This window comes from Eublepharis macularius, chromosome 4, assembly GCF_028583425.1.
Source record: "Eublepharis macularius isolate TG4126 chromosome 4, MPM_Emac_v1.0, whole genome shotgun sequence".
Taxonomy (NCBI): Eukaryota; Metazoa; Chordata; class Lepidosauria; order Squamata; family Eublepharidae; genus Eublepharis; species Eublepharis macularius.
Genome location: NC_072793.1, coordinates 441,276 through 455,620, shown reverse-complemented (window position 1 = coordinate 455,620; position 14,345 = coordinate 441,276).

Sequence of the window (14,345 nt, the reverse complement as noted above, 5' to 3'; positions counted from 1 at the left end):
CTCACCAATGGAAAAGGGGGGGGTCTTTAGCCTATTCAAAACCGACTAGGAAGCAGAACCTCCCGCTGATCCTGCCTGTGCCTCTGATGGCCCTCCCCCCCCCTCAACTTGGCTGTATGCACAGACCTTCTTAGATGGCAGCATATGGCTTGGAGACCTCCCTCTCTGGAGCAAACCCTCCCCTGTCCTGGGAACCAAAGAAAAACTGCATCTTCACTTAAAAAAGACAGCTGTTATTGCTGTGGGACACTTTCATAGGGCAGCAGCTGCTTATGCAGTGACCCTGGAGGCATTATCATTTCATACACAGGAAAACAACTGGATTGGGCCCTTCTAATAAGTCCTCATTGGCCATGCATCTCGCCCACCACCAGCATCCCCTTCCTGGCAGTCCCGCCTAACAGCTGCTGTCACCTGTTGAAGCTGAAAGGGACTCTGCCTCCTGTGTCCACTGAGGGCAAAGCTTCTGCCATCTGCTGTGTCCTGTAGGCCACTTTGAGTCCACAAATGTGTGGAGAAATGCTAGACAAAATGGGAGACACAGACCCACGTATCCCAGCTTGACCCCCTCAGCAGCCCAGTAGGATGCACGTATAATAGGATGACCAGCGAAATGAGTGTATTCACAAACTTATTATGAGAGAAAGCTGGTGGGGGGCAGAAGAGAGGTGGTTTTCCCATTGTCGGTGCCGCTGCCAATAAAACGCAGCAACCAGGGGGCGTCCAGGTTTTCCCAGTCCCCTGCCCAAGTGCCGCAGAAATGGCCACCCCCCCTCCCCTGGGCCAACTGGGCTTTCTGGGATTTTGCTTCAGAACATTCTTGCATAAATTGTCCCAACAGGTGCAGCCTGTCCTCTGAACTGGAGGTTGGTAATTCAGAGAAGCAGCGACGCCTATTGGTTCGATGACATATTGATGCAGCAGCCATCAAAGTCTTGTCTTCAATCCTTCCAACAGTTGGGAGGAAAGCAGGTTTGAGGAGGATCAGAGAGAAGCCAGGGAAATCCCTAGAAGTGCAGAAATGCACCAAGTTGGTGTTGGGAAGCAGAAAAGGGAAAACAACACTTCCCCCAAGCGCTGTAGCCTTTGTGGAAGACACCAGAGAGGTCTTCGTGGCCGCACCTGACCTCCTTACAGGAAACATAAGATACAAGTAGGCGTTCTGCGGGCAAATGGACACTGGGAGAGAGAGCTCTGTCTCGAACCAATCACCTTTTGTAGCTCCGGACTCTTGCCTTATGGGGGGGGGGGCATATTTGGGCCTCTACTTTGGTTCTAACATGGGATTCTGGGGTAGAAATTGGAGTCTGCCTCCTGCTAAAGTTAAGCTAACCTCTGTGGCTCATAAAGCAGCAACTGAATGCAGACGTGCTCCTCCGTATAGCGTACTCCTGCCTGATTAAACCGGAGGGCTGTTCTCCCCAAGGACTTTGGAGCCTCGCCCCTGAATAATTTGGCCCTAATGAAGGACCCGGGTCTCCAAGACAGCGAGCAATGGACTGTCCCCCTCTCTGCAGGGCAGGTCATATGCTCTCATTCCCCTACCTTTTGTTTTCCCTTATAGACAAGTAGCTATTAGTGAATGGTTTTTGGTTTATTGCTTTGCAAACTTTCCCTCTCTCATATTTCTTGTATCTCAATAAAAACCCTTTCCATTTTAAGAGTGCTTATTCTCATTCATTATTCTGGGTTCTGTGCTGGTTCTGGACCTTAGTATACACAGGTTAAAGATCACAAAATATTGTTTTTAATACCCCACCGTACATGTGTTCTGGGCCAGCCAGGGGACATCTTTGCCTGTCACAGGGCCTCCATGGGTTTGGCAATTCTGGTAACACGTTAGAGGCGGTACAGAATTAAAATCTTGTTAATATCTTCTCATTAGGCCCTGCTGCCTGTGTTCTCCTTGCAGAGGGGAGGTACAGGGCCTTTCCTAGTGCTGGCACTTCCCCTTGTGTAATGGGGTCTCCCATGAGGATGGACAAGGCCCATCTTAGCTTCCTTGGTGTGCCAGACCAAAATGGTTGTTTTTCTCTAGGCATTTAATGCAGGGCTTTCTTCTTTTCTTAGCAGTTTTGTGGGTTGGATTATCTTTTTTGGCTGCTCAGTGTCTCTTTTGCTTTTTGTTGAAGGGTGTTCCTGGTTCTTAATGGCTTGTTTGAGTTGCTATCCTTCCCCGCCCCATTTAAAGCCATTTCCTGGAGAGGCAGGATAAGTATTTTCTAAATAAATCTGAAGTCAAAGTGATTTCTCACCTTCTGGTATACAAAAGTAGTATAAAATCAAAAATTATCCTAAATAATGTGTAAATAATTGAGTATTTAGAAGCACCATCTGTTATCCAAACACATACATAACAACTAAAATTGAATGATACGGTCCAGTGACTTTATTTATTTGATACAGTGACAATATTTATATAAGTCATTTATAGTTCACCTTTCTTCAGTGGTCCGGAGAAAGGCAGTCAGGACTACTGGGTAGCTCCTCCTCCTCTTGAGCAGGGTTGGAACGAATCATCGCGATCCTCGGGGGAGGGGCTCCCAGGCTGCTGCAGTTTTTTCCGGCCCTGCTCTGCAGGTGGAAGCAGAACACTTTGCTCCGTTGGAGCAGTGATCCTGAAAGACTTTGCAAGCAAGCTCGATGGGGAAAGGAAGGTCATGTGCCTCCAACCCCTCCCCCCTCCTTCTGAATCCGAGCTACAGACTGGGCGGCAGAAACGCCGTGGGGCGAGTGCAGGAGCCGACGATCCTAGTCAGCTAGGACCCGGCTCCTGCAGAGGCAAGTCGCAAAAGCGTCCAAGAACGCTGTGAAGAGTCACGGGAAGTGAAGAAGCCCGGCAGAGCCTTCCGGAGCGGCGTTGGCCTCACTGTTTGCACTTTACACGTGAGTAAAAATGGGACCCGTGGAGAGGCCTTGGATCCTCGAAGCAGCGGGGGAGGAAGGGTATTTCCCTTTGGCCGCTTATGGGCTCGGACAAGCCAGCAAAAAAAAAAAAGCGGCAAGCTCCCCGCTCTCTTGGAAAAAGTGGGAAAAATTGGCTCAGAGAGCTTACCCCGGGGAAGAAAGGGGACATAAATGGATGCTAAGAAGGGTCAATGCTTCCTCATCAGAGACCCCCAATCCCAGCAATAGGACAAGGCATTAAAGGGGATGCTGTGCTAGCAATATAGTAATGCCCGCCCACGCCTCTCTTTACTTTAGGCGGGAAGAATTGGTGGGAATGATGTCACAGGCTGGTGCAGCAGAGCTGAAAGGGGCTGAGTCCTCCCTGACTTGCACGCAGTCCCCTATGCCACTAAGACTAAACCACCCCTCTCAAGGGGAAAGTCTGGGAAGAGGTGACCCTGACCTAACAGGCCCAGAAGCCAAAGCAAATATCCTGGCCTGGCTTCAAACAGAAATCAAAAAAGGGATAGAGGATGCAGTTAAGAACTTAAAAGGGCATCCAGCCTCCCATAAAAAAGACAATCAACAGCCTAGTACCTCTAAGGGAAAAAGGCATGTAGAACCCTCTGTTCAACTAAAACCCAAAAGGAAGAAAATGAGGGAATGGAAGGAGGAGGAATCTAGTGACTCAGACGATTTCCTAGAGGGGTCCGAAACATCCCATAGATCATCAGGGAGTGAGGAAGGGGAATTGTCTGAAGAGGAAGAGGTGGATAATAGCCAAATGCAATCTAGGCTTTTTCCATCTGAGATGTATTCCAAATTGTTTAACAAAGTATTGAGAACCCTGGAAATTTCACAACACACTGTAGGCACGGCAGAAACGGAACCCTCCCATCCCCAAGGTCTTGAGAGGGCTCTACCTAAGATGGGACCTAAACATTCAGGCATTCCCTTGCCTGCCGTTTTTCATGACGTCCTCAAAATGGAATGGGGTAACCCAGCCAAGCCCAAATTGTACCAATCTGTCTTTCACAAGTTTTATACCTTAAGTTCTGATGACTCCAGGAAAATCAAGGGGTGTATTCAGGATGCCACCCTAGATTCATTCCAGATGTCTTCCCGGGCCATGGGTTTCAATGTGGCAGCACGAAGGAACACATGGCTATGGAGTTGGGACGTGGATCAGCAGGCCCGAAGCAGGGTGGCAGCAATCCCATATTCGGGTGTAAAACTCTTTGGAGAGGCGCTGGACAGATACTTGGTGAAAAATGTGGAGAAGAAGAAAGTGCTACCATCAAAAAGAAAGGATTCAAGGTACAAAGGAAGGCACTCTTTTCGGGACTTCAGAAGAGCCCCCAGACAGAACATGGATAGACCATTCAAGAATAAGTGGCAAACCAAACCTAGATCTGACACCAGATCCTTTGCATACAGAAAACCAACTGGGCCAACACAAGGGACAGAAGAAAAATAGTCAGGCATGACTATCCGTCTCATGCGGAGGTGATACAGATCGGGGGTCGCCTCCAAGATTTTGCGCCTCAGTGGGAGCGAACGGTGTTGGACAAGTGGGTTCTGGAAATGGTATCCAAGGGCTATTCCTTGGAATTCGTGAAGGTCCCAGCCAAACGCTTCATCCAGGTGCCCAGGAGTCAGTCTCTCCAAAAACATCAGAAGGTAAAACAAGCTATCAAGCACTTGCTCCAAATTCAGGCAATAGAACAGGTACCACCACACTTCACGAAACAAGGGGTGTATTCAGTTTCCTTTATAGTCCCGAAAAAGAACGGGAAGATCAGACCCATCCTAGACCTGAAATGGCTGAATCTTCACATCAGATCAAGAAGGTTCAAAATGGAAATGATGAAGTCCACCACGGGAGCTATCCAGAAGGGGGACTTCTTGGCGTCCATAGATCAGTCGGAGGCCTACTTGCATATTCCTATACGCCCTTCACACAGGAGGTACCTGCGATTTGCCTACGACGGGGAGCACTTCCAGTACAGAGCTCTTCCCTTCGTCCTGAAATCTGCTCCGAGAGTTTTCACCAAGGTGCTCGTGACACTGGTGGCCTTCCTCAGAGTCCAAGGAGTAGCCCTGTCTCCGTACCTCGACGACATCCTCATAAGGCGCCATCTCTTCAAACGGCACAGACTGCGGTTGCAAAGACCTTAGCTTGCCTCAAGGATCACAGCTTCATCGTGAACTGGGAGAAGAGTATACTGCAACCCACCCAGCGGATCATGCACTTGTGGGTGACAGTAGACACAGTTCTGGACAAAGCCTTCGTCTCTACAGAGAGACAACAAAAGATACTATCCCTGATCAAGTCAATACAAGGAGGCAAACCAGTGGAAGTGATGCAACTGGCCAAGCTACAAGGCATGATGGTGTCCTGCCAGGAGACCCTACAATGGGCCCGGTTTCACACCAGACCACTTCAGAGTTTCCTGCGCCCGCACCAGAGGGTCATATGCAACAAGTGGCACAGGTTGGTGGAGGTCCCTCAGTCATTGTCCAGGGACCTGGACTGGTGGCGGGACCTGCACAGATTCGCAGAAGGGTCCCCGCTAAGAGAACCAAGCAGGACATTGATCACAATGGACACGAGCCTGATGGGCTGGGGAGCACAAGGCGAGTGGCTACCCGAGGAAAGAGAAGCAAGCATAAACCTCCTGGAACTCAAAGCCATAAAAAACGGGCTGGCGGAGTTCGAACCCCACTTGCTAGGCAGTCATGTGATGATCCTCACAGACAACATGACAGCGAAGGCCTACATAAACAGGCAAGGGGGCACCAAGTCCAAGGCTCTGACCAAGGAGACAGAAGAGATCTTCTCCTGGGCAGAAAGGAACATAATATTGATAAAAGCGAGCCACATCGCTGGCCTACAGAATGTCACAGCAGACTGGCTGAGCCAGAACAGAATCGACCATTCGGAATGGGCCCTGAACAGTCAGGTGTTCGCGGCAATCTGCCAGAGGTTTGGCACCCCAGGGGTGGACCTATTTGCCTCGGCAAAGAACAGACAGGTAACAAAGTTCTTCTCGAGACACAGTGAGCCAGAAGCGTTGGGAGTAGATGCGCTGACTCAGGAGTGGCCGAGAGGTATCCTTTACGCCTTCCCTCTGCCGAAGATAATACACAGAGTGCTCCAGAGGATCTTCGACATGAAGGCGGATGTCATCCTAATTACGCCTTTCTGGCCGAGGAGACCATGGTTTCAGGACCTCATGAGGATGTCATGCGAGGAGCCGTGGACTCTGCCACACAGGGAAGATCTTCTAACACAAGGGAGCATTCGGCACCCGGATCCAACCTCTCTAAGACTGACGGCCTAGAGATTGAACATGGTCAGCTGAGAGACCTGGGATACCCTGACAAGGTTATTTCCACAATGTTAGCCTCGAGGAAAGGATCAACTAACCAGAGCTACGGTAGAACGTGGCAAGTGTTCAATGACTGGTGCAGGAAGAACGGATGGGACCCAGTTCTGGCCCCTGTGAAACAGATCCTGCTATTCTTGCAGGATGGACTAGATAAAGGACTCAGCACCAGTATGTTGAAGAGACAGGTGGCCGCGATCTCAGCCATCAGGGGTGCCAAGTCAGGGTCCTCTCTTACCTCACACCCCCACGTCAAGAGGTTCCTGAGAGGGACTATGTTGCTGAATCCGCCTCCAGTTCACCGCTTCCCTTCCTGGAACCTGAACCTGGTGCTAAAAGTGCTCACTGGGGAACCCTTTGAGCCAATGGCGACCCGTTCTTTAAAGAACCTGACCCTTAAAACTGTTTTCCTAGTGGGTCTGACTTCAGCTAGGAGGGTTTCTGAGATAGGGGCCCTCTCGGTTAGCAAGGACCTGTGTGTCTTCCACCAGGATAAGGTTGTTCTGAGAACAGATCCGGCCTTCATACCTAAGATAAATTCGGTTTTCCATAGAGGGGAAGATATTGTTCTGCCTTCTTTTTGTCCAAACCCAAGTCATGATAAGGAACGGGAATGGAACAAGTTGGATGTTAGACGGTCCCTGAGCTTCTGTATTGATAGAACTAGGCAGATAAGGAAGGGCGAGAGCATGTTTGTTTCCTTTAGAAAACACACTATGGGAGAGAAAGTGTCACCTCCCACTCTGAGCAGATGGATCAGGGAGTGTATTGCACTGGCCTGTAGGACCAGGAATCTTCTGCCCCCGGAAGGAGTCAAAGCCCACTCCCTGCGGGGTGTAGCCACCTCGGCAGCGTATAGATCTTTCCCATCCTTGGAGAAGATTTGTAAGACCGCAACGTGGAAGTCAGTCCACACATTCACTAAGCACTACAGAATAGATCAGTTAGCGTCGGCCGATGCGGCCTTTGGCCGGAGGGTGCTACAGCACGTCCTGGAGGCCTAGTATGCCCACCCATGGGAGCACTGCTATGCATATATCCCAGTAGTCCTGACTGCCCTACTCCGGACCACTGGAGAATGGAAGATTTGTTCACTTACCGTGAAGCTTCCTTTCTCGGTGGTCCAGGAGTAGGGCAGTCACAATCCCGCCCAGAAACTCAAATAAGGGGGTGAGACAGCGGCTAAGGTGGAGAACATAATGACAGAAGTCTCGACCTGGCTTAGGTTTTACTGGGAAAGTGTTACCTTATTTTCCTGTTTGTGGTATTGTTTGTTTGTTGATGTTATGGTTGTCCGGAGGACTTTGGTTGCAGACTGGATACGGACAGATGGGGAACTGATATGGGCTTGAAAAGGAACTGAAACAGCCTGGGAGCCCCTCCCCCGAGGATCGCTATGATTTGTTCCGACCCTGCTCAAGAGGAGGAGGAGCTACCCAGTAGTCCTGACTGCCCTACTCCTGGACCACCGAGAAAGGAAGCTTCACGGTAAGTGAACAAATCTTCCATTCTGTAGTGTTTTGCAGGTTATTAGGAGGGGCTGTCTCTCCAGAACCCCTGGAAGGGCCCCGTAGCTCAATGTTTTCTTGAAGAAAAACTTCATATGGAACATTTTTGTAACAGAAGTGGGGGGGGGTTGTATTATGTTGTGTTGTTGTTTTTACAGAAAGAAGACTGTAAGTGGCTGTATTTGGGGGGGATTCGCTGGGCGGTCACATAGGAGTTGTGAACCCGTGTTTATCTCCCACACCAACATTCCCAAACTACATGAGCAGTTCTGTAATGGTGTGGAAGGAGAATTCCTCTCATAATAACATGAGGAACACTCTGTAGTCAGTGTAGGAACAGACCCTTAAGAGAAAAATAGGCAGAGGGGAAATGATTGTAATGCTTCTTATTTGTAACTTAGAGACGTTACATTGGGTGGGAAATTCCAGTCCCAGGGGCAGAACTTGGCTCCAGCGATCATCTTTCTTTCTCTTAAACAAACCATTCTTTCTTTTGCCATTGGCCACTCATCTTCTTGAGGTCAGTATAGGGGTCACTCGGGTGTGTGAGGGGGAGGTAGTTGTGAATTTCGTACATTGTGCTGGGGGTTGGACTAGATTACCTTGGAGGTCCCTTCCAACTCTGTGATTCCATAGAGGGTATTGAGGAAGTGTTTGATGAACCCACAGAGTATAACATAAAGCGGAAGGGTCAACATTCATCTTATAAAAAGAAAAAACCTGGTTAGGTCTGGGTGGGGAGCTCTGAGGAGAAGGAGAAGGACAACATGGAATTTGTATTTATCAATTTCTGTGACTCGTTGTTGATTCTTAGTCAGAAGATGAGGACAACTCTTTCATGGTAACCAGTGAGACGAATATGGCCACCATCTCCAGTCTGAGCCCAGGGAAGATATATGCCTTCCAAGTGCGAGCCCGGACAGCAGTGGGTTATGGGCCCTACAGTGGAAAGATGTATTTCCAGACCCTGGTGGGAAGTAAGTGCACGCTCAGGTTTGAGACCTACCCAGAAAGTCGGTGGTGATAGAAAAGTGTCCGGAAGTCATAGTGAATAACGGTGCCTCCTGCTGGGGTCATCGAGGCGAGAGACTCGCAGAGGTGGTTTGCCTTTCCCTGCCTCTGTGTGGCCACCCTTGCCTTTGTTTGGGGGCCCCTGTCCAAATACTAACCAAGGCTTAACTCTGCTTGACTGCTGAGAACTGGTGAGATCAGGCCTGCCTGGACCGCCTGGCCAGGGTACCCGGGAAGTCACCGAACACCAGGACTCTCTCACGTGACCCTAATGGCCGCCTCCGTTTACGGCTCATCGTGCATCACCGTTTTATGACTTCCACATTCCTCGCAGGCAAACACACGCCTGGACTCAGGCACGGATGACTGTCGCCACGTATTTCTAGACATGCATCCTTGCAACAAACAGAGACCCTTGTACGCACCGGGCACGATTCACTGGGACGTTCTTCCTGCAAAAGGTCTGTCTCAGCCGGAAGAATGAGCCAGCATCAGTGGCTTGCATCCCCCCCCACCCCCACCCCAAATATATTCATGTCTGCCTTCATCCCGGGGCGGGGAAGATAACAGGTTGAAGGAAGGAAGAAAGGAAAGCTTTGGAGAAGCAGACAAGTCGTTTACAGGCCTGTTGGTCAAAGAGAAAAATCCAAATAGCCAAGAGCATCACCTCTGTCGCAGCCTATTCTGCATTGGCTTCCTATGGGCATGCGTGTTGAAATACTTTTGTTGGCTTTGTTTTAGTACGCTACACACGGGCAGAGATGTTCTTAGCTGTGGGGTGGAATTTAGTCCTCTATTCCTCCCTTTTTTTTAGGTTTTCAGTTGGTTGCATCAGGCTTTGCAGTCTCTAAAACCTTGCCATGTGCTGAGTATATTTGAATGAGATGGGATTAGAACCCAGACCTATGCCACTGTTGGGCTTTCTCTGTCCAAAAAACACCAATCGTTATTTATCTCCCCCCTCCCCCCCATGCTCTGGCTGTCAAGGGCTGCCTTAAAGGGTGTGGGTGAGGCAGGAAAGCCCCCACTTCTTGCTTTACATGGGCAGAAGTGGACTTTAAAGGGGCTGCTGGAGAAGCACAAAGTTGCACTGATGGATTCTTCTGCCTCCTCAGCTCCAAGTTTAAATTGCCCTCAGGAATTCTGTGCTTGTGTGTGTGTGTGGAGGAGGCATAGCAGTCGCTTGGAGTGACCAAGAGCTTCTGGGAGCTGTAGTTTCTCCACCCCTTCCATATGTTGGGGATTGGAAATGGTTGAATACTGCTGTCTCTTTGCAGACACGTGATTGGCTCTCCAGAATCCTCTTGGCAGTCAGGAGGACTCAAAGGGGAGGGGGGCAGCAATCTACTTAGGCTGGGAAAACACAGCTGCTGATAGGGACTTTGGAAGCAAGGATTAGACCAAACAACCGACAGAAAGTTGTGCTCCCTCCATCACGCTTATATAGTTTCTCATATTGATGGTAAGGCAGAGAAGCCCTCTTGGGTCCAACAGATCTTGAGATGGGGAGGTGCTGAAGAACAATTTATATAAGTGAAGCAGCTGGTTGTCTTAAGTGGGAATATTTGACTGAGGACACACATCAGTGGCTAGATATTACTGTTAAAATGCATGGGTATTTTTTTTTAAAAAGCATGCCAACCTTTTTTAGTTGTGTTGTCAGTATCTATTTTATGGCCTCTCCCCGGTTAATCAGTGTCTTGAATTTGTCAGGATATCTTGAGGGATACCTCCTGTATATGTTTCGTTGTTCTGCACACGTGTACTAGATTCAGCGCAGTGGGTTTCCTTCTACCCCTGGAGCATCTGCACGGCACTGCTTGAGCATCACTCTGAGAAACCCCATGTACACCCTTCTGAGCTTGTTGAAATAAAGACAGTTGACAAATAATAATAACATTCGATTTATATACTGCCCTTCAAGACAACTTAACACCCACTCAGAGCGATTTACAAAGTATGTTGTTATCCCTACAACAACCCTGTGAGGTGGGTGGGGCTGAGAGAGCTCTGGAAGAGCTGGGTAGCTTCAAGCAGAGGAGTAGGGAATTAAACCTGGTTCTCCAGATTAGAGTCCCGCTCCTCTTAACCACTGCACCAAACTGTAAACAAATGTCCGTTCTGACTTATTCCCACCTGTGCCTCCCTCTGTCTTTATGGTCCAAGATTTTAGATTGCATACAGGGCAGTCATGTGGATGGTGCTTTATAAATTATTATTATTATCAGGGCTTTTTTTCTGGGAAAAGAGTGGTGGAACTCAAGACCGCCTAATGACGTCACTTTGGGTCAACTGGAACAAGGGGGGAGTTTTTAAAAGTTTAAATTGCCCTTGGCGAAAATGGTCACATGGCCGGTGGCCCCGCCCCCTGATCTCCAGAGAGAGGGGAGTGTAGATTGCACTCTGTGCCACACAGTGCGGAGGGCAATCTAAACTCCCCTCTGTCGGGAGATTAGGGAGCGGGGCCACTGGCCATGTGACCTTTTTAAAGAGGTGCTGGAACTCCATTCCACCCCATTCCCGCTGAAAAAAAGCCATCATCATCATCATCATCATCATCATCATCATCATCATTATTATTATTATTATTATTATTATTATTATTATTATTATTAAATCAATGAAAGACATTAAAAGAGGACCAATAATTGAGGGGGCTTCTGTGGGGCGGAGGGAATGTGGGTAAGAAGGGGGACATACAGGGCCATTATGCTTGGCTATGAGTGGGAATTATGTGTGCTGCCATGCCGACAGCTATAGTAGATAGCACAGAACTCATAGCTTAACTCTAGATAAGGCAACTTCAGGTAGTAATTCATATATTTCAGTGTTTCTCCCTGAAAGAATTCCATGCACAAAGGGAAAAGAAATAAAGCTGGGGGGAAGGCTAGAGTCAACTCTCCTCGTCTCTGACATGCTCCTTTTGATATGTGGAGAATCTTCTTTTTTTTCTGTTCAGAAAGAAGCATTGAACATGTTGTCCTTCACCTATAAGGGCACAGCCAAGGATCTGCTTTATTTCTTCATTTTTCTGTTGCACGTAGGAACTGGGCCTGCAAGCCTGTCTAAATGGAAAGGTGGGGTAGCATCCTGAGAAGGAGGCTGCAAAGATGTGAAATGCAGGGTTTGGCTGCTGTGTGGATGCATGTTGCTCCCTGCATGGGTCTGGGTTCCCAACTTCCTTCACTGGGCAGGAAGGAATGGTGGCCCTTGGGGGCTGTGATGTGAGTAGCCAAGAGGTGGTCTCTGAGTTACAAGGACGAGATTACCCAAATAGATTGAGCTCTCAAACTGGAAGCTAAGGCAAATCACAGAGGAGGATTAAAAGAACAAAACCCAAACTGCAAGGAAGATGAAAGACAGGTGGAATTGTCTTCCCTAAGAGGACTGAAGGAAGGTGCGTAGGGATGGGCAAAGTTTGAAACGAGGGATGTACAAGTAGACTCTCCTTTATTGTGTGCGTGCATGCCTCTGTCCACACGTCATTTGTGATTCTTTTTGTGTCACCCAATTAATTCTTTGCTTTTACGCCACATACCAAACTGATGCAAGAACAGGCATTGGTTCTCATAAGATTTCTATACGTTTTTGTTAGTGTGGGGGAAAAAAGATGACTACCATTGCATCCTATGTTAGAAACAGGATTTTCAAATCAGAACAGTACAGCTATATGCAGGGCTCATTTTGAGGAGGAACGCGCAGGAACGCAGTTCCGGTAGTTCCACAAAGAGGTCACATGTCGGGTGGCCCCGCCCACCTGACTCTCGGCCATTTGCGGGCCATTTCAGCCCGGATTGGGGCTGAAACGGCCCAGATCGGGCCTCTGACGGGTGGTGGATCATTTTCCCACTCAGCAGCGGCCCGATCCTGACCATTTTGGGCCCCTTTTTGGTCATTTTCAGCCCTTTTTTGCCATTTTGGGCCCAATTTCGGCCCTGAATGGCCAGGATTGGGTCCAAAACAGCCAGGATAGGTGATGTCAGGGTGTGTGTGTGGCATATACAAATCAGTTATGCTAATGACACATTTCTGGTGATGTCAAGGGGTGTGGCATATGCAAATCAGTTATGCTAATGAGTTCCTCCAGCTCTTTTTCTACAAAATGACCCCTGGCTATATGTATTAGCAGCATCTCTGCTAGAAACACGCGTGTCTTTGGGCTGAGTCCCACAGCTGCTCTTTACGTGAGGTCTTGGCAGCCCCCACATAACTCTATACAATGAGAACAGAATTGTGCCCACTGGCCCTGCTTCCAGGAACTACACAGTCGGCAGAACATCTGCAGTGAGCCCTACACGGGGTGTACAAGTAGATGCGAGTGGTCTCTTCTGAATTATTGGGCACGCGGCTCTTTGGTTTTCACAGTATTTCCGATTGTGTGAAAGAGCCTCCCAGCAGGCAGTTGGCTGAATGTCAGAAAGCAGAGCGAAGGGTGTACTATGTATGGCTCTTTATTGTAAAAAAACTTCTCTCGTTTGATCTTCAGAATTGATAGTCAGTCAGGACCAGGAAAGCAGTATAGTATCTTTTGCAGCAATATCCCTAACTCCATTCTCTGTGCTTTTCAGTGAGGGGATTGTGAACTGATGTTCCCAGAGGGATTCAAGCAATAGCCTTGTGAGAGGTCCAACATTATTAATATTTAATATTATTATTAGTGTTGCTATTTCTGTATTTAATTTTTATCCCGCCCTTCTTCTCAGGGCAGCACAGGGATCTCTTGTCTTCTGTTTTACCCTCTCTGCTGACCTGTGAGGTGGGCTATTTATTTATCTAAATAAAGACATTAAATTGTATTTATTTAAAACATTTCTAGGTTGAGTGAGTGAGTGACTGGCCTGAGGTCACCATATGAGCTTCATAGCTCTGCTGGGATTTGAACCGAGGCCTTCTTAGTCCTAGCCTGATACTTTAGCCAGTATACCACAATGGTTGTTTTTAAACATTTCCCCCTTCCAGTTGACTTTGCCCATTTCCCCCCTACTTGTCTGACCTTTGTATTGATAGTTATTATAAATGGCATTTAACCATTAGTAGTAGTAGTTTTTATGGGATGAGACTTACTTGGTTTTACATTTTTATCTCATGTAGAAGCCTCCTTGCGAGCATTATGATGTTAATAGTAGTAACAACAACAACATTCAATTTATATACTGCCCTTCAGGACAACTTAACACCCTCTCAGAGTGGTTTACAAAGTATGTTGTTATTGTCCCCACAACAACAATCACCCTGTGAGGTGAGTGGGGCTGAGAGAGCTCTCAGAGAGCTGTGACTGACCCATGGGGGTCACCCAGCTGGCTTCAAGCAGAGGAGTGGGGAATCAAACCTGGCTCTCCAGATTAGAGTCCTGCTGCTCAAAGTGGTTCTCTGGCTAGTACGAGGTATGATTTTTTTTAAAATAAGCGGGCAGCTGAGTTTGAGTCCATTGGCACCTTAGAGACCTTTAAGTTTAGCAGAGTATCCGAAGAAGAGAGCTTTGAATCTTGATAGCTGATGTCCTGGAAATCTTGTTGGTCTCTAAGGTGCCACGGGACTCTCATCCTTC